A 26,516-nucleotide genomic window follows, 5' to 3' on the forward strand; every position below is an offset into this window, starting at 1 on the left:
TTTCATTAATTGGGTAATCATCACTATAAAGTGCCTTTTGAGCGTCAGAATTAAAAAAAAAAAAGTTTGAGATTTTTGATTTGTTGTATTAATTAGACCTTAAGCTGTAAGAAATGAATGTTGGTCAAGCTTCAGCACTTTTTTTTTATATAAATAAACTGCAAGCCGACAAACAGTAAACAAAGCTCAAATTGTGTCAACCCTGTCATGGACAAATTCAAAGTAGTATAAGTATATTTTCATTGCAGTTAGATTATAAACTGTATATTTTCAGAAAGGTGATGTGTCCCTTTACCAACATAACTTTTTAGATTATGGAAAAGCCGATCTAATAAAAAGATTTATTTCCTAATAATATAGGCAATCAAAATAAAAGCCTACATCTAAAATATTTTGTCAAACTTTAACACAATATTAACTGTTCCTTATTGGTTGATTAAGAAATCACACAAGATTTTTTTGCTAAGTTTATAAATGATTTGTTTATTTTTATGCAACAGAGGTCATAGAATAAAGGTATTAATAATGCTGTAAATATTTTTCAGTTTCTTGCTCGGATGGATCATTTCGTTTTGTGAGATCTGAATGTATCAGCAGCAGCATCATGTAGCCTATTTATTTGTTTTGCCAGTATTTTGACTCTCAAAGTGGCAGTATAGCTGTTGACTGTTTAGACTTTTGAGCTGTTTATGAATCAGAGGACCTGTATTACCCTTACATCAAGGTTCTACTGAGGAGAATCACCTAGCCTACATACATTTTGTATTGCCCTTATAAACATGTACCATTGTTTCATTGCATAAACGAATTTATTGCTTTTATTTTTTATTATTATTTCTTCTTATTTTTTTATTATTATTTCTTCTTATTATTTTATTTTATTATTTTAAACTAACTATTTACCACACATTAAATAAAGGTGATACCTACATGGTAGCATATTATAAGTTATACAAATGGTAATCTATACACCAAAACCATGTTTTTTTTCTGCAACATGAATTAAAAGCTCCACACCATGGCCGTAAAAAGGCCTCTTCCATTGTAGGCAACGAACCGATTCAAAAGATTCGTTTGCTAACCAGATTGGTTCGCTTTGCTAGCAGCTGTTTTCGAGTAACACAAAATCATTGAATCAAAAAGGTGTCGTGAGTTTTAAGAGCGTCGTGACCGCTAAGTTCGTGTTTCAATCTTGTTTACCTGGACTTTGAAGATTTGACTGGCGAGAAGCAAGAACAAAATTGGTAAGTGAAAGTGACAGTTTAACTGAGTTACAGTTGTTCTCAATTTGGCGGGAGTACGTCGGATTTATGTAAAATTAAACGGTAGTCAGGTATTCTTATACATTTGTATTTAGTTTCTGTCTCTCAGTTGAAAATATTTCCTTACTACGTAGGGTACACGGTACACACACACAACACCTGAATCAGCTAATCAAGGTAATTTATTTTCGGTTAATTATAGACTCACTAGAAAGCATGTTGGAGCTACAATCAGCAGGACAGTGGCCATGCAGGAGCTCGTTTGGACATATCTGATGAATGTACGTTACTTTCTCCACATAAATGTACCATATTGCTTTTGTTTGTTTTAATTCCTGCTGCATCCATCATCTTCCAAATAATATATTAAAAATAACGTGAAAATATTCAAACATTTTGTAGTCCAGACGAGTCATGAGTCAAAAAACAGCTGGCTTGAAAGAAAACTAATTTCTAACATGAATGGGCTTTCAACCCCATAACTTCCCTCAAGGGTTTGGGGGTCAGCTTTACCAGATCGATCCTGCACTTTTCTTTTTACACTTCGTAACTTATCGCTTCTACTTTACAGCCAAATTAGTAATTCTTTAAAGTCTTAAAGATAATTGTTCTGCTTGCAGTCATCATTATCATGAGCACCATGAACTAAACACCCATTAGATGTTTGATGCCTTGTTGACTAATCAACATACTGCAGTTTTAATCAACATGCTGACTTGTCGAGCCAGCCATGTAATTGTGGGGCTTACAGTAAGTAAAAAAATAAAATAAAATCTTTATCCAGCTTGAACACACCCTTATGAAAATTAACCAGAATTTGTTAGCGTAAAATTGCAGTAGCCTTGTTTATATGATGGTTTGAATTATATTTTTATAATAACAGTTTTTATACAACCGTTGCCACGGTAAACTGTGGTTTGATTCCATTTTCTTCATTATTTTTATTTTTAAACACTAATTTCAATAAAAATTGCAGCAGGCCTATTTTAATTCTTAAAATATGCATTTAGCAAAATAACATTTGAAGAAATGTGGCAATAGCTTAAATCAGCTTCAGTTAGTTTTTTGCTTAGTCAATAAAAAAAATAATTTGTTTTAATATTCCTAGTTTTTAGTCACTTTATGTTATATAAAGTATAACTAAATGAAAATTACAAAATTTTAATAAAATTCTTAATACTTGCTTAAATTTGGGTCTGATAAACTTTTCATGGTGGTTTTTTTTTTTTGCCTTTTTTTGCGCCACTTTACACCTGTCTAACTGCTTGTTAACACTAATTTCTAATCAGCCAATCACATGGCAGCAATCCCATACGTTTGGTCACGTAGACATGATTAAGACTTCTGCTGCAGGTAAAACAGAGCATCAGCTAAGAGCAGGAAACTGTGGCTACTATTACCGGGGCTCACCAAAATTCGACAAAGATTGGAAAAACATGACCTGTGTCTCGATTTCTGCTGCGACATTCGGATGGTAGGGTCAGAATTTGGCATTAACAACATGAAAGCGTTGATCCATCCTGCCTTGTATCTATGATTCAGGCTGATGGTGTAGGGGATATTTTCTTGTCACACTTTGGGCCCATTAGTACCAATTGAGCATCATGTCAACTCCACAGCCTACCCAAGTATTATTGCTGACCATGTCCATCCCTTTATGACCACAGTGTATCCATCTTCTGATTGCTACTTCCAGCAGGATAATGTGCCATGTCATAAAGCACGATTCATTCTAGACTGGTTTCTTGAACATGACAATAAGTACAGTGTACTCAAATGGCCTCCACAGTCACCCGATCATAATCCAATAGAGCACCTTTTGGATATGGGATGTGTCATGGATGTGCAGCCAAAAAATCTGCAGCAACTCTGCTATCATTTAAATATAGACCAAATTCTCTGCGGAATATTTCCTGTACCTTCTTAAATCTATGCCACAAAGGATTATGGCAGTTCTGAATGCAAAAGGGGGTCCTACCTGGTACAAGTAAGATGTACCTAATAAAGTGGCCAGTGAGATGTGTAGACGTAGTGTAGATGCTGTTGATACGGCGGTATTGTACTTTTCAATGCAACTGTACTTAAATTTATGTGTTAGAACCACATCATGAGATCATATTTGATATGCTCATTGTTTCTGGAATCCTTAATGTTTATCTAGTTTTGAAATAAGTCTCTTTATATTGACCTACACTGAAGTTGCAACCTTTGTGCTTTCAAAGACACAACCTAATTTTCTATCTTTTATGTACTTAATACAGTTCTCTAGAGTACTCTGGTTGAAAGGATTCGCTCAAGGACATTTGACAAAGCATGTTTTCTGTGTCAACCATACAAGGGATTGCTCTTGCAACCTTTGAATCTGTAGTCATGTGTTGAGGTATTCTCAAGTGGTCAGATGTCTTGGCATATGTAGAGCAGTGTGAAGACCTGTCTGAAAGTTCTAGGAAGTGTTTTAAAGGTTTATGTCAAAAGGTTGAGGATAATCTGGAATGGATATTGTACAACGACTTGCTCATTTTCATACAATTGAATTGATTCAACCGCTAAGGTATAAAAAAAGCTAAAATGCACAGAAAAATATCCATATGTTAGATTTGGAAGTCAATTTAGTTGATTTGTGTGAGGAATAGACAGGCATTTAACACAGTAATGTCAGTTTTATTTGTACTGTAAAATTGCTGATGTCCTGATGTACTATCTTTCAAAGCATCTTTACATGAGAAGTTAAAGCTTAAATTGAAAATGTAGGCTAGTTTGTCAATTTGCATTACGCAAGCCAAAATTGAGTTATTTACTCAATTCCCCAACCCAGAGCTCTCAATTATTATAAGGTTTTTTTTTTATTTGATATCATGATGTTACATTTTATTTGATGGTTTAGCAAAATTTGTTGTCCAAGCAAGAAAGAAAGTTGTATATATTTGAAAGGACATAAACATGATTCTTTTGAAATGCTTTTTTTTTGCCTTAGTATTTTCTCTCATGTTTTGTTTAGTTTGTCTAGTCACCATTAAATAAATTTTTAATTTTACTGTATGCAGTTCTCAATATATAACTGATCTCTTCACAGAATTGAACTAAAACTATCTTTGGAGGCATGTAATTTGCTACACTTATGTTTTACAACGTTGTAAAAGACTCATTTCACAACTCCCCTAGAGTTAAACCATTTTATTTTACTATTTTTTTTTTAATCCATTCAGTTGATATCTGGGTCTGATGGGAGCACTTTTAACTCTGCTTAGCATAGATCATTGAATCAGATTAGACCATTAGCATCTTGCTCAAATGACCAAAGAGTTTTGATAATTTTTCTGTTAATCCAACTAATTTTAAGAAATCATGTACTAAGACTAATGGAAAATTAAAAGTTGCTATTTCTATGCCATTATGGTTTGAAAAACTATTCTATAACAATACTATTGTCAGGCGCTTTGTAATATTATAGTATGGAAGCAAAGTTCAGTGATTGTTACACCGGAATGAGAGTATAGTTCCTAGCCATATGCAGACTAGGTCCCAATTCCCAATTCCAACCCCTTAGCCCTTACCCCTACCCCTCGTTTTTTTGCATTCACGTCAAGGGGTAGGGGTGTCCCAATTCTCTTTAGCTTGAAAGTGTAGGGCTAAGGGGAAGGGGTGAATTTTTCAGGACCACACTCGAAACCAAGGTATAAGAAAATTTCCCAGAATACATCAGCCTTAACAGCAGATAGTTACACCCAGAAGTAAGGAGATGCACAAATTAGTATTTTTTTATCATTATTACAATTTTTTTCAACAAAAAAGCAAATATATTCTTTCATTGTTTTAATATATTCATAACTGCGTACATGTTTAACTGTCATGCTTAAAAAAAAAAAAAAACGCTAAAATAAAAACCGCTAAATTTTGCGATCTATAATCCCTAATAAAAAATCCTGTACAGAAGTCCCACAACTTCGGACACTCGACGACACTCTAATACCTTGCCAGAAAAGTCTAGTGGCTGGGAATGGGTGTCCGCTATAATGTTAATGTTTTTTTTGGTGTGTTTACGCAGATTAAAATAGCCACTTTGTTAAATGCACAGTATTACGATCTTATTGTCACATTAGATCGTTATAATAACATGATATTTGCCTTCAGTAATTTCCTGAAGATAAATACCAATAAAAAACACAAATAAAATAACTACAGCAGGCACAATCGTCTGATCTCATATGAAGCAAGAGATCGCGATGACATATGATGATGTGTGCAGGTATTGTAGTGCTGTCCCAATTCTTAGGGGTAAATTTTGAAGCCCTTCCCCATTCACCCTCGATTTTAAGGGCCAAGGGGTAGGGGTACAAAAATAGAATTGGGATCGGGCTTAGAAAATAATAGCAACTTTTCTGTCTCAATTCTGACTTAACTGTCTTGATACACAATGTAACTACAGAGTAATCATGGTTTAAATTGGGAAATTATCTAAACTCTGGTCATTTTTGAGCAAGATTCTAGTGGTCTAATCTGATTCAGTGATTAATGCTAAGCTAAGCTAAAAGTGCTCCCTCCTGGCCCAGAGATAAACTGAATAGATTAAAAAAATGGTAAAGCTGAACTGTGTAACTCTAGGGGACTTATAAAATGAGCATATTTAAAGAAAAAAAGTGAAGGGTTTCTTTAACATCCAATTGAGGTGTTTGAGAAATTTGGGGTGGGAAGTTGGCTTCAACAAAGCTTACAACTTAAAGACTTGGAGTATTTAGTATACTTAAGTCTTGGAATTCCTATTCTTTCTCTATCACAATAAAGCTGTTTGGATTAATCTAACATGTCATTGAGTGTGTTTATACTGACACACAGCAGAGTGATTTATTTTATTTTTTTGCTGTACTCTAGTACCCAAAAGGCCTTGGGCTGATTATGCCCTGCCTCCAGGACTTGGCAGCTGGCGCTCTGGTCACCTGACTGACTGCGGGAGTTCAGACGGAAGAATCAGTGCTCATTTGTCCTCTCGTTTAACTCTCTTTTGTGCACAGCTCATGCTCTTTCTCTTGCTCTGTTTTCAGTGGATGCGCTAACACTTTTGTGGGAGGTTGTTGTAATTAGCACTCACAAAGCACTGGAGCGTGTTTGCAAACACACACATAAGCACATATATATAAATATTGTGTGGTCTGATGAACAGGGCAATGGCAGTGACTCGACAGTGAGCACCTGGTTAACAGAAACGTTTTATCACATGAATCGCACATTTGTGCTACAGTAATGCCTTAAAAAATGGAATTTGTTGAGCATGGGGGTGTGCTAATAATTTTGTAGTAATCAGATTTAGGAATCACATCTGGCAGATGGTTAATTGAGAAAAAATAGTTCTTAATTCAGCCTTAAACTGTGACTGCGCTCTGCAATAGAAGATCGAAAATAGTTCATCCAAAAAATAAAAATTTAATTGGGCCATTAAAGGTGTACTGTAGGTGAGAATTTTTTCTTTTTCTTTGGTAGAACAGCAAAAGGGTGGCACAGTGACACAGTGGGTAGCGCTATCGCCTCACCAAGAAGGCTGCTGGTTCGAGCCCCTGGTTCAGTTGGCATTTTTGTGTGGAGTTTGCATGTTCCCCTGTATTTGTGCTACAGTAACACCTAAAAATGGAATTTGTTGAGCATGGCGGTGCTAATAATTTTCTAGTAATCAGTTTTAGGAATCCCATCTGGGTTTCCTCTGGGTGCTCTGGTTACCCCCACAATCCAAAGACATGTGGTATACCGTAGGTGAATTGAATAAACTAAATTGGCCATAGTGCGTGTGCGTGAATGCAGAAGTGAATGGGTGTTTCCTGGTGTTGTGTTGTGGCTGGAAGAGCATCTGCTTCGTAAAACATATGCAGGATAAGTTGGCGGTTCATTCCACTGTGGGGACCCCTGATGAATAAAGGGACTAAGTCGAAAAAAAAATGAATGAATGAGCACATTAAATAAGACTTTAGCTTGGTTATTTGTTTGTCAATCAATGGTCACCCATTTTAAGATTAAAAATAAGCTACAGTGTGTATACAATCAATTCTAAATCAATCTTTATGGCTCTTGATGATACATTGGAGTCTTCATGAAGCTGAATTATCAGTTGGTGCAAGAGATTGAATAAGGTCATTTGCCTTATTTCTGGGCATAGAAGCGTACACTTGGGTGTGAGGGGATAAGAGTGAGAAGGCACGTTTTTGCAAAAATGGTTTTTACCTGTGATTGTGTAAGATGCAGCAAGCGATATAAATTACACTTGCAGGCATGACTTATGCTGATAAATAAACTTGCGTCTTGAGTGTGCACTTACGCTTACATCATTAAGAAACCGGAAGCTCATGCTCACTTCAGTTGTGCCTTTTTGTTTGCCCAGGCTGTGGATTTAAGCTTGTAACATTGTAAATAATGATCATTTTCCTACAGGGACTGATCGTTTCGCTTCAAGAGACATCAGTGCGTCGCCTGGAGCAATGGCTGGCTATTGATTTGAACTTATTTGTATGTGTTTATTTTTATTCTAAAAACAGGCAACCATTGATTGCCTGCCATTTATATGAATTTCCAAGGACCCTAGGTTAAAGGTGCAGTAGGTGATTGTCTTCAGAAACATTTTTTTTTGTGCTGGTTGAAAGTCTCTTCACAGTCCAATAGTAATGATTACAGTAAATGATCTAAATGTGTTTATAGGTATTTTTATATTCTGGGTAAAGCATAAAACTAAAAATGTTCATCCAATTAAATTGAGTCGGACCGTCATTTCCCTTAATTCCGATAAGCAGGTCAGACTGTCTGTCAGCAAATGTAGACTGTAGACTTCTGCGCATCTGTTCACGCAGATCCGCCATTAGCGCGTGCCCGTCTGCATCACAAATGCATGCGCTCTGAGCGAGCTGCGGGCCGCTCTTAGATGCCGAGTCGGAGCCGGAGTCGCCGAATGACAGCCGAGCTCAGGCCGATTACTGTAAAACCAGGCGCGGGTATAACTCGCCCTTAAAGCGGCCGCGCTGTCACGAGATGGACCGGAAGAAATCAAATGCTGAATTGAAACTTTAAAAACCTGAATCGATATTGGAGTTACTTTAGCACGCTGGAGGAAGGACGACACCATGGCTGAAGTATCATTGTTAGACAGGTAATGTTCTGTTTTGAAACTATTTTATGTTAGATTGTGTTGTGTTATGAATGATTTATATGCACAGACGTGTTGTTCAGCCACTGAAATCTCCCGGTGAAAGATTGATGTGATTAATTTCAGTTTCATAAGGTTCTTTGACAGCATCTACAATGTAGATTTATATTTAGTTTAACCACAAAACACCAGTAAAAAAAAAAGCTATTCCGCCCAACCTGCTTTATTGAGCTGAAGTTGCTTTTATATTCACATTGGGTCATTTTTGAACAATCATAGCCTTCCTATACTGTTTACCATGCTACTCTAAATATTCGCTCTGAAATGGCATGTAAGTGTGGCAAAGTATTACATGTAATTCCTGCACGGCGCTGGCACTAACTAACTGGCGAATGACATGAACTAGTGGGTTGTCTGTCAGCTGTTGTGACGTGGTGCGATTTCAGGGGGTGTGGCTTTGAATCACAGTCCCTCCCCGCCGTCCAAAGATGATATGCTAAGCGGTTAGCTTTTTAGCAGATCGCCTACTGCACCTTTAAGGTAAAAATCTCCTAGTAACTCCTAGTTAACTCCATTCAATGCATTTTTCTTCAACACATCCCATAATTTCTAAACTTATTAATCTCTACCAAATGGTTAATATGTTGGTTTATGGTAAAAGTATGGTAATAAATACATATAATAAATTAGAAAATATGAAGTGCAAAACCAATTTATTTTAAAACATTATCAATACAAAACATTTTTTAATACTACATCATCCTTATTTTTTGAAGTATGCTATAAAATATTTCAAATTCTGACTTGACATGTTTTCCTTTTTTTTTCCACAATAAAACCAAAATCAATTGTAATTATGCAACAGAATTGTTTGTTTGATTTTGTAACCCAACAATGCTGTGTGTGTAAACCATTATTTAAAACAGCCATTCTTTAAATGACTTTAACAGTCATTATTTAAAACGGTCAAAATATGGTCAACCATTTGGTAGAGCAGGCATTTAGAGGGTTAATGTTTTACTGAAGAGAAAAAGCCACCTGCATCTTGGATGCCTTTAGTGTAAGTACATTAACAAGAAAATGTCAATTTTGGGTGAACGATCCCTTTTAACGCTTCTGTTCCTGTACAATATTGCTTTGTACCAAAACCGATTCATTGTAAGGATTTTGTTTTATTTATTTATATTATTGATTGTGGTTTGTTCACCATAAAGATTCATTTACTGATTAGTACACTAAACTTTCTGTAGGTTACATGATTACATTAATAGCTCACAGAAAGTGAGAATTAATTATAAGAATTTTGATGGATAAAGCGCTTTTTAATTGCCACTTTGAAATAAAAACGCTCTGTTCCACACAATTCTCTCATGTTGTCCTAACACAAATTAAGTTAACTTAAGCATTTTTTTACAAATGTAAGTGAACTGAACATAAACCAATTAAGTTCTCTGAACAAAAATGCAAGAATTGTGTTTTCAACTCATTTTAATTAAGTTGTTTAAACAAGCCATCTTTTTTTGAGTGACCTTATGTAAAGACTTTGTTTCTGAAAACCTGTACATTTTGTTTTCATGTGGAGGGATGGATATTGTCAGATAATGTATTGCCAGGAAAAACAAAAGTGACATTTCCATCCGCTCCCGAGAGAAACAAATGACACATGAAATGCTTACACTGTTTAAAAAAAATGCAGCAAAAGACATTTTGTACTGTAACGTCAATGTTTCATGCAAAGAAAAACTGTCCTACATTGTCAGGCCTATATAGTCAGTATGGTTGCTCCACATATCTGACCTTGATTAAAATCTTACCTGTCTCTAGCTTTCTAGCAACACTCAGATCTTGATTAGCTTGTGAGTGTGTTTGATTAGGATTAAAGAAAAAATAGCTGCAGTCTTTACAACATTGTCCTCATGCACCTAACAATTAAGCTTTTTTTAAATTTCTTTTCATCCATCAGTATGCAGATAAGCAAAGCTAAATACAGTATTTCCTCAGGAAACACTTTAAAATGCAGTGAAACCGCTCTGCAGCCTAGCATCGCAGCTGCAAGTTTTGCAAAAGTACTTTTCTTGAATAAATTTACAAATCTGGTTTCTTCGTAAAGTGTGTTCAGCAGGAGATTTGAGTCTGACAGCGAACTGATTTAATCAGCATTTGAGAAATGACAACGTTGAGCTAAAAGCTAGATTGAGATTGTTTTGTTGCCGTGGAGATCTGTGGGACCCATGTGTAAACTCTGCGCTCTTTAATCTGTAGCTTTCATAGTTGTAAAAGACAAACCCGCAAAGATCCCGAAGATGTTTAAAGGCTTTATTTTCCAGTTCAAGACATGCAGCTCTTAACTTGTTCGCTGAATCTCAATAGTTCATGACATGGAAAGAGAGAGAGAGACATGAAAGAAAAGGAGTGCTCTGCTTTTTAAGGGTGACCAGATCAATATGGCAGACAAAGCCATCTCTCTTTGAAGAAAGTGTGGAGATGGAGCTGGAAGGTTGGGGGATTGGGGGGTTGAACTAATGAAAGTGTAATGCTCTGCCTGGGGATGAGCAGGGAAAGAGAAGGAGGTGACAGATTGGACTGGTGTCCCAGCTGATGACAGATTCCAATAGATCTACTACCCATCTGAAATTTAAATCTGCTTACTGCTGAGAGCTTGTCAGTCTCCTTGAGCAGAGTAAGTCCTTAACAGCCAATCAGATACGAGGGGAGGGGCAAGAGCTCAGCAATTCATTAGTGGTGCTTGCTGAGATCAGCATAACTATTGTACTGTTGATGATATTTGAGGTTAGGAATTTGCAAGTGATTATGTTACAGTATGTAATCAATAAATCATAGTTATAGCATTTTAAAAATAAAACGGTGTAAAAACATCTTTTTGCAGTTATATAAAAGATAAAAGCTGTAAAAGTCATTTAATATGCAGCAATTACAGTATTACTTTTTTTGTATTTTTAATACATCAGATTGGATATTTCTAATCTGAATTGAGTGAAATTGAATTCCAAAAAAGTAACAAATGTAGTTTGGGAAGATTGTTTAATTAAATGGAAGCGGATCTTTGAGGATTCAGTTGACAGTTAAAAAAAATAATAATAATAATTTTACCTGATGGAAAACAATATTTTACCAGATAAAAGTCTGTAGTTTAACCTTAAGTAGAGAGTTTAAGGGGTAATGAAAGAGTTAAAGATTTATACATTTATTTAATTCATTTTAGATCACTTACATAGTTTACACAATTTTTACATTTAAATAAATTATAGCCTATTTTTCAGTTTTTTGACAATTTTTGTTGTTTCTACAATGGAACCAAATGTCTTGACTTGAGGGAATAAAACCTGTTGTAAAACTACTGTCTGCACAGTTTGCAGCAAAACTGATGTTTGGTTCTTTTTATGATGTATTTAAAAAAAAATACATGAAAGAGAAATCAGTTTGTTCTCATGGTCATTTAAGTGTAATCAAATTAATTGTAGATGGCTTCTAGTGGTTGAGACATTTTTATCTATAAAATTGCATTAATATCACTGTTAAAACATAAGGATGCTTTAATTGATTGGCCTGGAGATCTGTATCTGCCGATAATCACATTTATAACTCTATTGGTACTCGCCAATCTGGCCGATCTCATGAACTGATCGTGAGTATTTAAGAGTTTACACACACCTGGCAGTGCTACAACACTTAAGTAAATAAATGATGCATGGGGGTGTGAGCGATCACTGCGCTTCCAAAACAGCAGCTAATATATAGGCTGCGACCCCTATTTATACAGTTTATTGGCTCAACTTGTGCTAGTGATGATCTCTTTGTTGCGACCATTGTATATTGGTGTTTTGAGCTGTTGTGACATAAGTGGAGCGATCGCCCCTATCTATAGTCTCATCCAACCATATGACCTCTGCTGGAAGATCCGCAATTCATAGTGACAAGAGTGGATGTTGAGCAAGAGAACAGATTGCAAGATGCACATCGATGTTCTAATCAAGCATTATAGTTGATAAGGTAATTGTTTAGAGCAGTAAAGATATCTCGAGTGCAAATCCCGCTCTCTCATAGATGTTTCTAAATTGCGTTGTCAATCCTTTTTCCTCCTATTTTAAATTTTTTTTCATCTATTATTTTCTGTAAAGCTGCTTCTGATCATGACATGTCCACACTAATGGTTATAAGAGATTCTCTTGGGTAACGTGAGATCTCCACTTTAAGATTCATACTTGTAAGGAAAGTGTGCTTTATGCATTATAAAGCTTGAAGCATTAGAATCGATACTCTGTATCGGCAGATCACCTTAAGAGGGACTTGCTCTGTATGGCTGCAGAAACAGTGATCAGAGCATCACTAGTAAAAACTATCTGTCTAAAATTGTGCTACTGTTGATGGAGGGACCTGACTTGCCAAAACTGAGGAATCTAATATTATAGAATCGTGTGCTGCATCCAGAATTACTTTTTATATAACAGCTGCTTTTCATAACAAAAAGTATGTCTCAAACACAGTAGAATGAAAAATGAAAATAAAATCTAATTAGGTTTAGAAACTACAGTATATCTCTCATGTTTTCAATTGTTCCATGGTTTTATGGTGTATTTGCATTGGTTCACTTCCATTTACTAAACCTTTACTGTGGCCTCATGGTGTAAAGTGTTCGTCAAACGTGCACTCCAGAATCTTGCCGGAGGTACTGTGAAGCATCCAGGTTGTTTTCACTCACTGAATTCAGCTCCGCTTACATACTGTTTTTCCACTTATAGTGTGGAATCAAAGTAGCAAATGCATTGAAGCTCCATACAACATGAGATCATTTTATATGCTAAATGCGTATCTCATTACATTTGTTGTGTGTACAAAGAATAGAAACCTGGACACCACCCACTGCATCATGGTAAATGAGTATTCTACTAAAAAAGATGCTCACATAGTCTGTTTAGGGCTGTCAGTTTGAATCAACTGGATATTTGTGACTGATATGAAAAAATGAGCTCTGTACTGCGTCCAGTTTCTAAATTAGAACCTTGCTGTCTGGATATCAGTAATGTTCATGTTTTGTAAAAGCTACCATCAGGGTAATGAAAAATATTCTCAAATGATCTTTATACCAAGGCAACATTTGTAAAAAATAATGAGTTTGGAAACCACTGGGCACTTTCAAATTACATTTAACATTTAGTCATGTTTCAGAAATCAATACTAAAGGCGAACTGTGGCCTTTTTTCTTTGAAGCTCTCCTGTGCACAGCGAAACTATGACTGTGATTTGTTCTGATAACAGATGCCAAAAGGCGATAATAAGCACCCAAGGCCCATTATTACCCAGAATGCCAGAGCACAAGGCGAAGCATGATGTCTGCCTTAATGGATGTCAGTGTTTCCAGACAAACTGTGCACATGCACGGACAAGATGTTAAAGTTACACGCTTCTTCTGAAGTCCTTCTGCCTCTGCTTGAAGGTAAAATATAGGGAGCGTCAACAAATGACAGCATCTAATTCAGATGCATGCTGCTGTTGATAATGTAAAAAAAATATTACTGTTCTATATTTTTACTGCCTTCAGTAATTTATAATATTCAGCTAATGCCATACATATGGAATATGAAATAAAAATTCAGTGCATAGTTTGTGTATTTTCAGAGTAGCTTTTGAAGCGCCTATGGCCATTTGGAGAAGACGAATACTGTAAGAAGTGTAATGAAGTATGCTGTGTCTGAAGTATGTCATTTATTTTCCATTTCCCCTGCTAGAGTAGCAGGGTGACATTTTTCACTAGAACTGAATAAAAGGCGGATTTGCTCTTGCACTTTCTGGAACACTACGCTCAGTCTAGGTGGATTGAGTACTGGAAAAAAATGTCTTGGTCAGTCCCCAGAGAGGCTTTTGCAATTACTTTTGGGAAGGCATTAGACTGTGTTTAAATTATATCCTCCTCTCTGTGAAGTACTAGTCAAAGTGTATTGTGAAAAAGATGGATGATGGTTTGGCCTGTTTAGTTTACCAATGAAAACTAAATATGAAGAGTTCAGATGCAAAAACCTCTAAATGCCGTGTGAAAATTCCTTCTAAAATGAGCTTTTTCAACAGGCTCCTATGTGCAGGTTCAGTAATTTGACTTTTATGCCAAAAAATAAATTCTTTTTATTCAGTGTGTCACGATTTAAATTTTAAATAGAAATCTACCGAAATTCATGCTTTATCTCGATTATCGAATCCAAAAAATGGAATAGTTAGTGCTTCTACGTCCCCATGTCAAGTGAGCTTGGCTTTCCAAGCAAAAAAAAAAAAAAACACCGAAATTGAACCCCCCTCCTCTTTCACTGAAGTTGACGATGTAGAAGTATTTTGGATTTCCAGTGAGTTATGTTGACAATTTCGTATTGTCGACAAAAAAAAAAAGTTTATACCACATTATCCCACCGGCAGCATGACTAACATGGCAGGGTATCTAGTAATAGAAAGGTATTTAGTGGTAGAAAACTCCGGTTTTAGCCATTTAATAAGCATGCTAGTATCGCACTACAAAATTCCAGGTAGAATGTATCTCACAGCTACGGCGATACCCTCCATGCACAGTAATGTAAACTGCAGTTACAAAAGAGAAATTAGATGGCAGGTTATTTTGTATAAGTTTCCTATTGACTGATGATACAAGTTATTGTTACATTATATTGTTAATAAACATTTTAAATGGTATATTAATGTGTGATACATTGCGAACAAAGGTCAGATATTATTATATTGCATGAGTCTTAAAATGGCTTAGCTTGTGCTTTCAATTTTTTCTTTTTTTTTTAAATCGAGAATCAAATCAAATCGTTTCTTTAGAATTTAAAACGTAATGAAATCGAGGATTTGCAGGATTGTGACATTCTTACTTTTCATGGTCTTCAAAGTAAAATAAATCAACATAAACAAAGAAGGTTGAGAAAAATGTTTATTTGCAACTGAAATTTCAAACGACCCTTAGAGGTTTTTGCATCTGAATTCTTCATATGTTATTATTATTTATTAATATTTGATTCATAATCTGAACACATTGCTGATATTTTAATTATTAACCTTCCCTTCCTAATTTACAATTGCATGTTTAATGTAGTTTAATGAATTTGTAACTGTTTGTAGTTTGTTTTTGTTAGTGACTGAAAATAGTTAGTACACAGCAGATTTTTCCGTATTTTTAGTGACGCCAGTCAGACATTTCCCTGCTGCTAGTTCTCTCCATTTGCATATTGCCATTTCTGCAGTGACAGATTATGTAAGCTTAATTCACTGTAATATGCTTTCAATAGCTCGGCCCAATTTGTGTCTATTTTCAGTACTTAGCCATCGCATGTGGCTTGGTTCAGTTTCACCTTGGTGTCTCATTCTTTCTCCTTTTATAGACGTTTTGAACTTTGACAAATGTAAAACTCTGTTTTTTATGTCTTAAAGGGATAGTTCACTCAAAAGTGATCTGCCATCATTTAAAACTCTTATGAGTAGGACTAGGTGATTTGGTCTAAAATCTAAATATTGAATTAAATTTTTTATTTTGTCCTCCATAATTCTCTGACAGTTTCCCGGAGATGGGTTGCGCTTGGAAGGGCATCCGCTGCGTTAAAAGCGTGCTGGATAAGTTGGTTCATTCTGCTGTGGCGACTCCGGATTAATAAAAGGACTAAGCTAAAGAGAAAATGCATGAATTTGAAATAAATGTTGGCAGTATTATTAGTAAAATTGTTATATTGCTCACAAAATAGAGACAGATTTTTTGAACAAAGTGTGCATCACGTGATTTTAAAATAATTAAAGGGAAACGCACACATACACAGTCTATTATTTATGATTATTTATGGAAAATCAAAGCTGAAATTAAAGCACAAACTGATTAAAACGAACAGTTCCTTTTTTTCTTATAATAAAGTACAAATAAATTGCGCTTTTGAAAACAAAATTATTTTAATGAACGCTACCTTAATGTACAAGTAGCTAAAACTCACTCATTTAGAGGCAGAAACTGGTGGACACGCAACCACTTTAATCATAAGGTAAACGCAAAACAAACGTTTCCATATGGAGCTCCTCCACAGGACTTGACGCATAAACACTTGCTCCAATGGGGTCTCTGGACCGTATGCGTGCGCTCAATGCAGAAGTATAAAATAGCCTCAACAGAGCAGGGTCACGTGGCTCCACACACAGTAGGGAAAGTAATCAAAAAAATCAACCAAGAAAAATTTGATCGATTATAGGTTCTGAATGTCAATTTCAATTACTTTTCAAATAATCGCCTAGTCCTACTTATGAGTTTCTTCTGTTGAGCATAAAAGAGGGCATTTTGATGGAAGCTGGAAACCAGTGTTCAGTGACTTCCATTCTATTTACTATATGGAAGCCACTGGTTAAACTTTTTCTTCAAAATAATTTTTGTGTGTTCAACTCATGAAGTTTTGCAAGCACTTGAGTGTAAGTGTATAGCGAGTAAATTTTCATTTTTGGATCAACTAAAATGGGACTCTAGTTATTAGTGCCCATCAGTCTGGATGTACTGTAACTTTTTATTGATACTATATGTGGGATTTGGGGAAACATTTAGTTTCACTGGTAGGCTCTTCTACAGAAGTGGTGCATTGAGTTGGAAATGAAAATATTGTTTTGGTCTTTATTATGCTTTTGTCGTGCTGATTTAATCAGTGCCGTCTGTTTGCTTGGAAATACAATTTTCCCAAATACAATTACATTCAAGTGAAATAACCACTGGTATATTTGAGCTGTCTAATCAATTTAGTAAATTGTGTGTTCACCGGTTGTTTTGCATATATATAAGTGAGGGAGCGTGAAAGATAAGGAATATAAGAATAGAGAGAGAGCAAGAGAAAATAAGTGAGGACCGGTAACTGGAAAAACACAAATGGGGAAATTTGCTGCAGAAAGATTTGTGTGACATTTCAAGTCATGTTCTTCTCCGTGCACGTCTGCTGAAGTCTAAACAGACTAAAGCTGTTTTGAGCTGCAGCTGACAGATCTGGAGACAGAATCAGGAGGGAAGAACACACATGTATGCGCACCCACATACAAACTTTCAGAAACGCTGCAAAATGTAATGGTTTAAAAATATTTTTCCATTATATTTGTGTTATTCGTCAGGATATTTGTTTTAAGCTTACTATTAAATTTAGTTTAATTTAGTAAATTTAATTTATTTTATTACGAAATTGCTGGTTTTTAACCTGTGCAAAAGCTTTTTAATCCAATACTTTTTTTTTTGCCAAATATAATTATTAACATTTTGTGCAGATACAATTTCATATACATACAAAAATAAATACATTAATACACTTTTCTGCTTTTTCACAACTAAGAACCAATTACACCCAATGAAAACAAAAAACATTAATACAATAAATGTATAAATAACAAAAAACTAACAATGAAAGTAAATAATAATAATATATTAGTAATAATAATAAACATTTATTCCACTTCTGCTTTAAGATCAGTAGTGTCAATATAATTCAACAAAGGTTTCCATGTTTTGTAAAAAGACTTTAAATACCCTCTTAATAAAAACCATTTTTTTCCCAACTTTAAACACACACAAAAAAAAATATTTTATCCATCTGTCATATGAAAATGGATATGTTTGTTTCCACTTAAGAAGAATAAGCCTTCTAGCCAATAATGTGGTTCAAGCCTCAACGTTCTGTGTTGTTGAAGGCAAATTTGGCTCTAAAGGAATTCTAAATAGTGCTGTTAGAGGGTTTGGAGTGGCTAATATGTTTAAAGTCTTTTCAAAAGTATCAAATATTTTAGACTGAAACACTGTCAATCTTGGACAAGGCCAAAACATTTGCTGGAGGTTGTTGACACCTATTACAAGTATTACTTCTATTTTGGGTATATTTTGGCTAATCTGGTATTAGTGTAGTGTGCACTGTAAAAAAATATTGCATTGCATTAAACCGTGTCAGGCTCATATAGAAGAACTGTGTACAAAATTGAGTATATAATACCATTCTATTACACTAATGGTGATCCTTAACTCTTGTTCCCAGGTATTCTTAGGCAAAGAGAGTAAGAATTCAAAGAATCATTCATTCATTTTCTTTTCGGCTCAGTCCCTTTATTAATCTGGGGTCGCCATAGCGAAATGAACCACCAACTTATCCAGCATATGTTTTACGCAGCGTATGCCCTTCCAGCTGCAACCCATCTATAGGGAAACATCCATACACACTCATTCATGCTCATACGCTACGGACAATTTAGCTTACCCATTCCATCTGTACCGCATGTCTTTTGGACTGTGGAGGAATCCGGAGCACCCAAAGGAAACCCACGCAAACGCAGGGAGAACATGCAAACGCCACACTGAAACGCCAACTGACCCAGCCAAGGCTCAAAACAGCGACCTTCTTGCTTTAAGGCGACAGCACTACTACTGCATCGCCCAAAACTATCACTGAATACTTTTAAAGAAATTAGTAAGTTCATAAATCATTTTTTAAAATTATAAATGAAATTTTTTATAAATATGAATGGAATGTTTTTTTAAATAATATTTTATTCCTCTTTATCTAATTTATCTTATTTATTCATATTTATCATTCATTTTTTTGTGATTTTTCTTTTTAAAACATGATCAACAGTCACGTCATCATCATTCTACTGCACTGTGCTGATTTTGTGCTCAAGAACACAATGTTAAAATGATTGATATTTACCACAAGTTACAACTTTTTATATAGTAGAAATAATGATACATTTCATTATTTAAAAATAAAAAAAAATATTTATCCTGAAAAAGATATATGACTAGTAAGACACATTTTCAAATATAACTGTGTTACTTTTACAATATAAAGTCTTTCTGAAAACCTTTGACGCATCAATGCAGGAATAGAATGCAGGAATAAAACTCAAGTCACAATTGTTATATAATAAAAGCAAATGACAAACACAATGAGGGAAATGATCAATACATGTAACTTCAGTGGTGATATTTAAATCGAATATTCTGAAGAACTATTGCTGTAATCCAAGACGACATCTTTCCAAGCACAATTTTGCATCAGAAGTACACTTAACTAGATGCAGTATTTCTGGTAAACAACAAACGTTGAGTAACAAATTGACTTTTGCTGAGGATGGAAAGAGCAGGCGTGATCAAAACCAACAGATAGACTGTTACAGATAGAGTTGGAAGGAAGAAAGAGAGAAAACAAGAGTGAGTCATGGAGAGAGAAAAAGAGAAGGAGAGAGAGAGAGGAAGTCAGAGGAGTGAGAGAGTTGAGTGATTATGATGCCCGTTGCTGGGAGACTGAATCCTGTGTAGTTGGAGTGCATGTGAAATGATGGAGTGATGTGGGCTGACAGCCGTGAGTGTGTGTTTGTGTGTGTGTGTTTGCATTTACGTGCCTTCATATTTGCTGCCATCCATGTTTCTTTTCCATGCCAAAACCGAGTGTTCATGTCTTCAGTATACTAGCTATAAAGAGCATGATGACAACCCTTATGGAAGAACACAAACGGCGGTCCGTTGGCATGGTTATTGTATAGGAAACGCCACTTTCAGCAACTGAACCCACCATAAACCCTGTTGTTTACCCCAGTTTAAACAGGAAGACTACGGAAAGCATTTAAGTCCTGTGAGGACTACAGTAATACAGGTTTACAAATAGCTGAGCGCTCAACATCTCGCTGCTATCTGATCTACAGCTCCTCTGAGGGAGAAATGAGTCCTTGTGAAAACACAACAGCTGGCAGAGACAGCTCCAGAACAGTGTGCCTGTACAGTACATCCAAATAGACTACAACACCGTATTAAGGAATTGAGTCAATTGTTTTAAACCATCAATCTTAAGTGTTTTTTTTTTACTTAATGCTTTCTTGTTTAAAAATAAGCTAGTCTTTTTAATAATAAATCCAAGTAGCTTTTTCTCAAGTTGAAATATTACATAACTCTATTTTGCTTTTAATATTGACATTTTTTGTTTTGCTGCTGTAAAGATTGAACGGTGTAAATTTCCAGAAAATGAAAGTCTAAATCTAAAATCTTATCTAAACAAGCTAGGTTCTTGTTTGAGCACCAATAGAATAGAATGGAACAGAACTGGTTCATTCCACTAGGGCTGGGAAATTAATTGAAAAGTAATCAAAATCGTCATTCAGATCCTATAATCAATCTAATTTTTCCAGATCGATTTTTATTATTTTTTTTCAGTTACTTTTCCCTATCACGTATGGAGTCACCCCCCCTTTGTTAAGGATGATTTATACTTCTGCATCAAACTCACGATTATGTTCTGGCGCAGCCTTCGTGAGCTCCTATTCCTGCGCACCTCTCAAAAAATTAAACTTTACGTCGCACGTTTGCACATTGATGATGATTGAAAGCTGCACCAGAGATGCCTTGAGATTATTTGAGATATTTTCTCTTATGATGTTCAATAAATAATTATAGTGCATGTTTCCTCCAATTATTTTAAAATCAAGTAATGCTCCCTTCCTTTAAAAATCTCGCACTTGTAATATGTGAAAATATTTACTGTGCAAAACTTGTCAGTGAACTATGAGGCCAAAAAAGAAATGAAACAATCGTTTATTAATTGTAATCGAGGTAAAATGTTCACTTAATTGAGATTTAGATTTAGGCAAAATCACCCAGCCCTAAAAAATAAGAGATAGAATAGAATACAGTACAATAGATTACAATAGTATACAACTGGATCATTCCACTGTGGCCACCCCTGAAGAAGCAGGGAATAAGTCAAAGGATAGTGAGGAATAGAATAGAATAGAATAGAATAGAATAGAATAGAATAGAATAGAATAGAATAGAATAGAATAGAATAGAATAGATGTTTTGATAGACAGATTCATGGATTGATATATACATGGATGAACAGATGGATGAATATGCCGTTGGATAGGAGATAGATGTCTATGCAGATGGAGCGAAGGAGGGATGGAAGATATACTGTATGGGTGTAAGGATAAAATACAGATATTACTGGGTGGTTGTATGTACAGGTATTTAAATGGATGGATATGTGGATGGATGGATGGATGGATGGATGGTTTAATAGAAATATATGCAGCTACAGTATAAGGAGAGACCAATGAATACATTGTTACAGATAGATGGATAATGTATACAGATAGACTAGACTGATGAATGGATATATGTTTACATAAAACAGATATGTTGATGGATGCATGGATGGATACATATGTGGATGGATGAAATTAATAAATATACATTACAGACAAACAGACAGACTTATATCCAGAGGGATGGATATATAGGTAAATATATGTAGATGGATGTAATATAAGTTGGCTACATTTAGACGAGCACTACATGGACAACTGAGCATGCATCTGAACAACTACTGTGTGCGTTAGTTATGGTTTTGGCATACTGTTTGATGCATATCCTTCATGCTGTCTCAAAGGTGAACTTTGTCTCCATGCATGCATGAGGCTGTGAGTTGCAGTGATCATTTCTGAAGATGTTTTCCGTATTAAAAATTGGCCTGTATTCCAGGAGTACGTTGCGTAATTGATGCTGTATGTTTGTGTGTATGCACGTATTGGAGTGTGACGAGCATGATGTCTGTATAATGTAGTTTTAATGTCGGCGAGTGATCCTGTTGGTCACAGCTCTTTGTCTGGCTGTGATATTGTGACGTTCTCAGAAAGCGCATGGCTCATAAATCCTTTAAATTTAGCAGCACTGCTTCCGCCCAACATACGTATGAAAATGCTTCCGTTCACTTTCCCGCTTTAAAAGGAGGCAGAGGCCTGCCGAGAGAAACAGCATGAAACATTGTGGAAGAAAAAGAGGAAACAGGAAAGAAGAGTGGGAAGAGCTGAAGGGAGAGTGAAAAGGAAACCATACTGTACTTACGAATCCAATCCTAGCATCCACACACTTCTGAGGTTTTGTTGTTTAGGTCTAGGGAGAACTGTAGGGTCGTCTGTGTGTTTACAGAATGTTGTTTACATTCGATGACAGGCCTAAGATCTTCCTGAAAGCACCCATGTCATTTCAAGTTGTCTTGTTTTGCTGGCTTTCTATTGTACCTTCCACTGAAAGCACAAATTCAAGCCTTTTAATGCCATACACAGCATAAAAAGAAGCTCTCAGCGATTATTGTCTTTCAATCTGTCTTTATGTCCGAGCCGTTATTGTAAGAGCAATTTTTTGAAAGTGCTTTCTGGCAGCCTGCAATCTGTATTTGCCACAAAATACAGTTGATTTTATCTGGTGTTTTTATGGATGATGTAACATGATTTTTATAATGAAACTTTATAAACCCAATACTAAAACCAAACATGTTATAATATTCTTAATTATGGCTTTCAGTATAATACAGTAGGTTAGAAATAGTTTGGTATAATGCTCAGAAATATTATAGCAATTATAACAATTAATTTGAACAACTATTATATAACTAATATACACTTACTGGCCACTTTATTAGGTACAACTGCCCAACTGCATGTTAACGCAAATTTCTAAACGGCCAATCACATGGCAGCAACTCAATGCATTTAGGCATGTAGACATGGTCAAGACAAACTGCTGCCGTTCAAACAGAGCAGCAGAATAGGGAAGGTGATTTAAGTAACTTTGAACTTGGCTTGGTTGTTGGTGCCAGACTGTGCTTGTATTTCAGACACTGCTGATCTACTAGGATTTAAATGCACAACCATCTCTAGGGTTTATAGAGAAAGGTCCGAAAAAGAGAGAATATCCAGTAAGCACCAGTTCTGTGGGCGCAAATGCCTTGTTGATGTCAAAGATCAAATGAGAATGACCAGACTGGTTTGAGCTAATAGAAAGGCAACAGTAACTCAAATAACCACTTGTAACAACAGAGGCATGCAGAAGAGTATCTCTGAACACAAAACATGTCAAACCTTGAGGCAGATGGGCTGCAGCAGCAGAAGACCACACTGGGTGCCACTCCTGTCAGCTAAAAACAGGAAACTGAGGCTACAATTCACACAGGGTGACCAAAATTGGACAATAAAAGGTTGGAAAAACTTTGCCTGGTCTGATGAGACTGGATTTCTGCTGCAACATTCGGAGGGGAGGGTCAGAATTTGGTGTCAAAAACATTAAAGCAAGGATCCATCCTGCCTTGTATCAACGGTTCAGGCTGATAATGGTGGTGTAATGGTGTGGGGGATAGTTTCCTGGCATACTTTTTGGCCATTAGTACCAATTGAGCATCGCGTCCACACCACAGCCTACCTGAGTATTGTTGCTGACCATGTCCATCCCTTTATGACCACAATGTACCATCTTCTGATGGCTACTTCCAGTAGGATAATGCACATAAAGCACAAATCATCTCAGACTGGTTTCTTGAACATGACAATGAGTTCATTGTACTCAAATGGCCTCCACAGTCACCTGAACTCAATCCAGTAGAGCACCTTTAGGATGTGGTGGAACGGAAGATTCGCATCATGAAGGTGCAGCTGACAAATCTGCAGCAGTCATGTCAATATGGACTGAAATCTCTGAGGAATATTTCCAGTACCTTGTTGAATCTATGCCACGGAGTATTAAGGCAGTTCTGAAGGCAAAATGGGGTCCAACCCGGTACTAGTAAGGTGTACCTAATAAAGTGGCCGGTGAGTGTTCATTTGAATAATACTTTATGATATAATACATGCTGACATTTCAAATTTAAAGCATAGTTTAACCTTTTTTTTTCTTTGTGTACATCAAAGCTTACAGCTTTTTCACATCATGCTGTAAATGTAAACAACGTTTTGTTACAGTTACCTCAGATTTATGTTTAGCATTATAAAAGGGCTTGTTTTCAGCTTTAGTATTTGATTTTTAGTAACAATAACCAACATAGAATGCTGAATGCAATGTGCCTGAAGAAGACTCACATCTGTCTAGGGTAACTCAGTGAAGCTTTTCTCTAATAACAGCTACAAACCCATCTCTAAAAACACTGAAACTAATTATAAATTATGAGCACCAAGGAGAGGGGTGAATAAAAAGGATTGATATCCTCCACTTCAGAAGAGAAGGACAGACAGATGAAACCAGTTTGGCCAGCTGAGACTGGACGGAAGAAAAGAGATCAATCAGAGACGGAAACCCGGTCTCTGTTCATACTACGCTCGTCTGCTCTGCGTTGAATCTCACCAGGACCGAGTCTTGATGTCCATATAAAAATGATCTATGAGTGTGTTGTTAGAGTAGAGGCCATTGGGACAGACAGTATTCAGAAAACAAGCGGGAATAATGTACATGACAAGAGCTTTGCCATGGCTTGGAAAGCTGAATTTCTTTGGCTTCTTCTCTTTCTCGCTCAGTTGGAGTCTTTCACTCCCTGAAGGTGTTAAATTTTAGTGAGTGATATGGATTACTCACAGTGTCATGGTAACAGTAACCGCGGAGAGCAGTGGGAGGGGTCAGGCTTCTCTGACAAACAGCCTCTTAGCATACAGTAATGTGTTTGGGAACCTCAGTCAAGGTCAAAGACTGGCCACTGACCAATCGAACGTCATACTTGAATGCCTTAGGCTTGCACCAGTCACACCTCCAAGTGTTACGAAACGTTTACCACACTTTTGCTTTTCTTGCATTTAATTTATCGTTGTGTTGTAATCTACTTTTCTCTAAATGCTGAGGAGTAACCCATCACTGCTTCACTTTAATCACCTTAATTATCCAGTTGAAGCTACAGTAAGTTTTCACACTTTTTTTAAGCGGGCAACGGCATTCTTGTGGCCAGAGCTGATATAGACATGGTGATTGATGCAGATACTGGGCTTCTCCACAACATGGGGATCTTTCTGGCAGATCTAAAACTGCCTCAGTGTAAGCACTTATTAAAGGCTCTTTATAGTCATTCTGGATCAGATGTAGTTTAGAAGATAAATTTGGTTATTTATGTTAACATTTAGGGTGTGACGGTGGTGTAGTGGGTAGCACGATTGCCTTACAGCAAGAAGGTCGCTGGTTCAAGCCTCAGCTGGGTCAGTTGACATTTCTGTGTTCAGTTTGCATGTTTTCCCCTTGTTCACATGGGTTTCCCCTCAGTCCAAAGACATGCACTATAGATGAATTGGGAGAGCTAAATTGTCCGTAGTGTACGAGTGTGTTAGATGTTTCCCAGTGATGGGTTGCAGCTGAAAGGGCATTCTCTGTGTAAAACAAATAAGTTGGCGCTTCATTGTGCTGTGACGACCCCAGATTAATAAAGGTACTAAGCCGAAAGGAATTAATGAATGAATAAAGTCCTAATTTGCTTCTTATTATTATTATTAATATATGATATTAAGGTAGTTTAGGAATTGGGTAAAGGATGTAGAATAAGATCATGCAGAATATGTAGTGTTTAAGTAGTAAAAAGCAGCCAATATCTCAAAAAATATACATGCTAATGAACAACTAGTTAATAGTGGGAATTGGTCCCTAAAGTGTTATCAAATGGATTCATTTTGATTGATTGAGATGATTCTGCAGGGGAGTGAATCTTACATAAAATGTAATAAACAAACTACAAGCATAAATGAATGCAATAAAGTAAAGATAAAAGTGAGATAAACAATTTGTTCTTTATGGTTTTGTATTTAAATGTAAAAATACAATGCAAAGTCAACTCAAGATTGCATCTCATCAACATGCACGTACTGTGCAGGCCTAATTTTTAGTTTATTTACTGCATATATTTCTCAAAATGACTGTATATTCTTAAAACTATACCCAAAAAATGTATAAGCAAAACTTACTTGTGATTTCTGTGATGCAACATCTGACTTATTTAAATACATACTTAAGGATATATTTCATTCATTATTGTTTTCAGTATTTAATTATTTATTAAGTTTATAAAAAGTAATTAAAAAAGAAAATAACACATCTCTAGAATTGAGAGTTATATTTAGCATCTTTTTGTCTTAACTTAAGCACAACAATTGCAAAGAAACCATGACCAGAGCTGCGTCCCAAATCGCATACTTATGCACTATTCTACGCCATTTTATAGTATAAATAGTGTAAGTAGTGTGTTCACACTGAAAACTCTAAAAATAATAGGTGCACTTCAATTACCCGGATGATGCACTCATTCAGCCGCTAAAATGAAGTGTGAAATGATGGACACTTCACGCAC

At 35.9% G+C, this 26,516-nt stretch overlaps 1 protein-coding gene across 24 annotated transcripts in view; it reads left to right on the forward strand.

Moving 5' to 3' along the window:
* The first annotated feature begins 1,053 nt into the window (after positions 1–1,053).
* slc8a1b (solute carrier family 8 member 1b) overlaps positions 1,054–26,516 on the forward strand; it is a 200,584-nt gene continuing 175,121 nt past the window's right edge. For 16 of the 24 annotated variants that reach the window (XR_012392860.1, XR_012392856.1, XR_012392855.1 and 13 more), the window contains exon 1: positions 1,054–1,244. The gene's annotated coding sequence lies outside the window, so the exon portion shown is untranslated. Of the gene's footprint in view, positions 1,245–1,464; positions 1,544–26,516 lie in introns of all 24 variants that reach the window. The other 8 variants (XR_012392858.1, XR_012392859.1, XM_073927576.1 and 5 more) reach the window with 1 other exon arrangement.

This window comes from Danio rerio, chromosome 17 (genome assembly GCF_049306965.1).
Source record: "Danio rerio strain Tuebingen ecotype United States chromosome 17, GRCz12tu, whole genome shotgun sequence".
NCBI classification, from domain to species: Eukaryota; Metazoa; Chordata; class Actinopteri; order Cypriniformes; family Danionidae; genus Danio; species Danio rerio.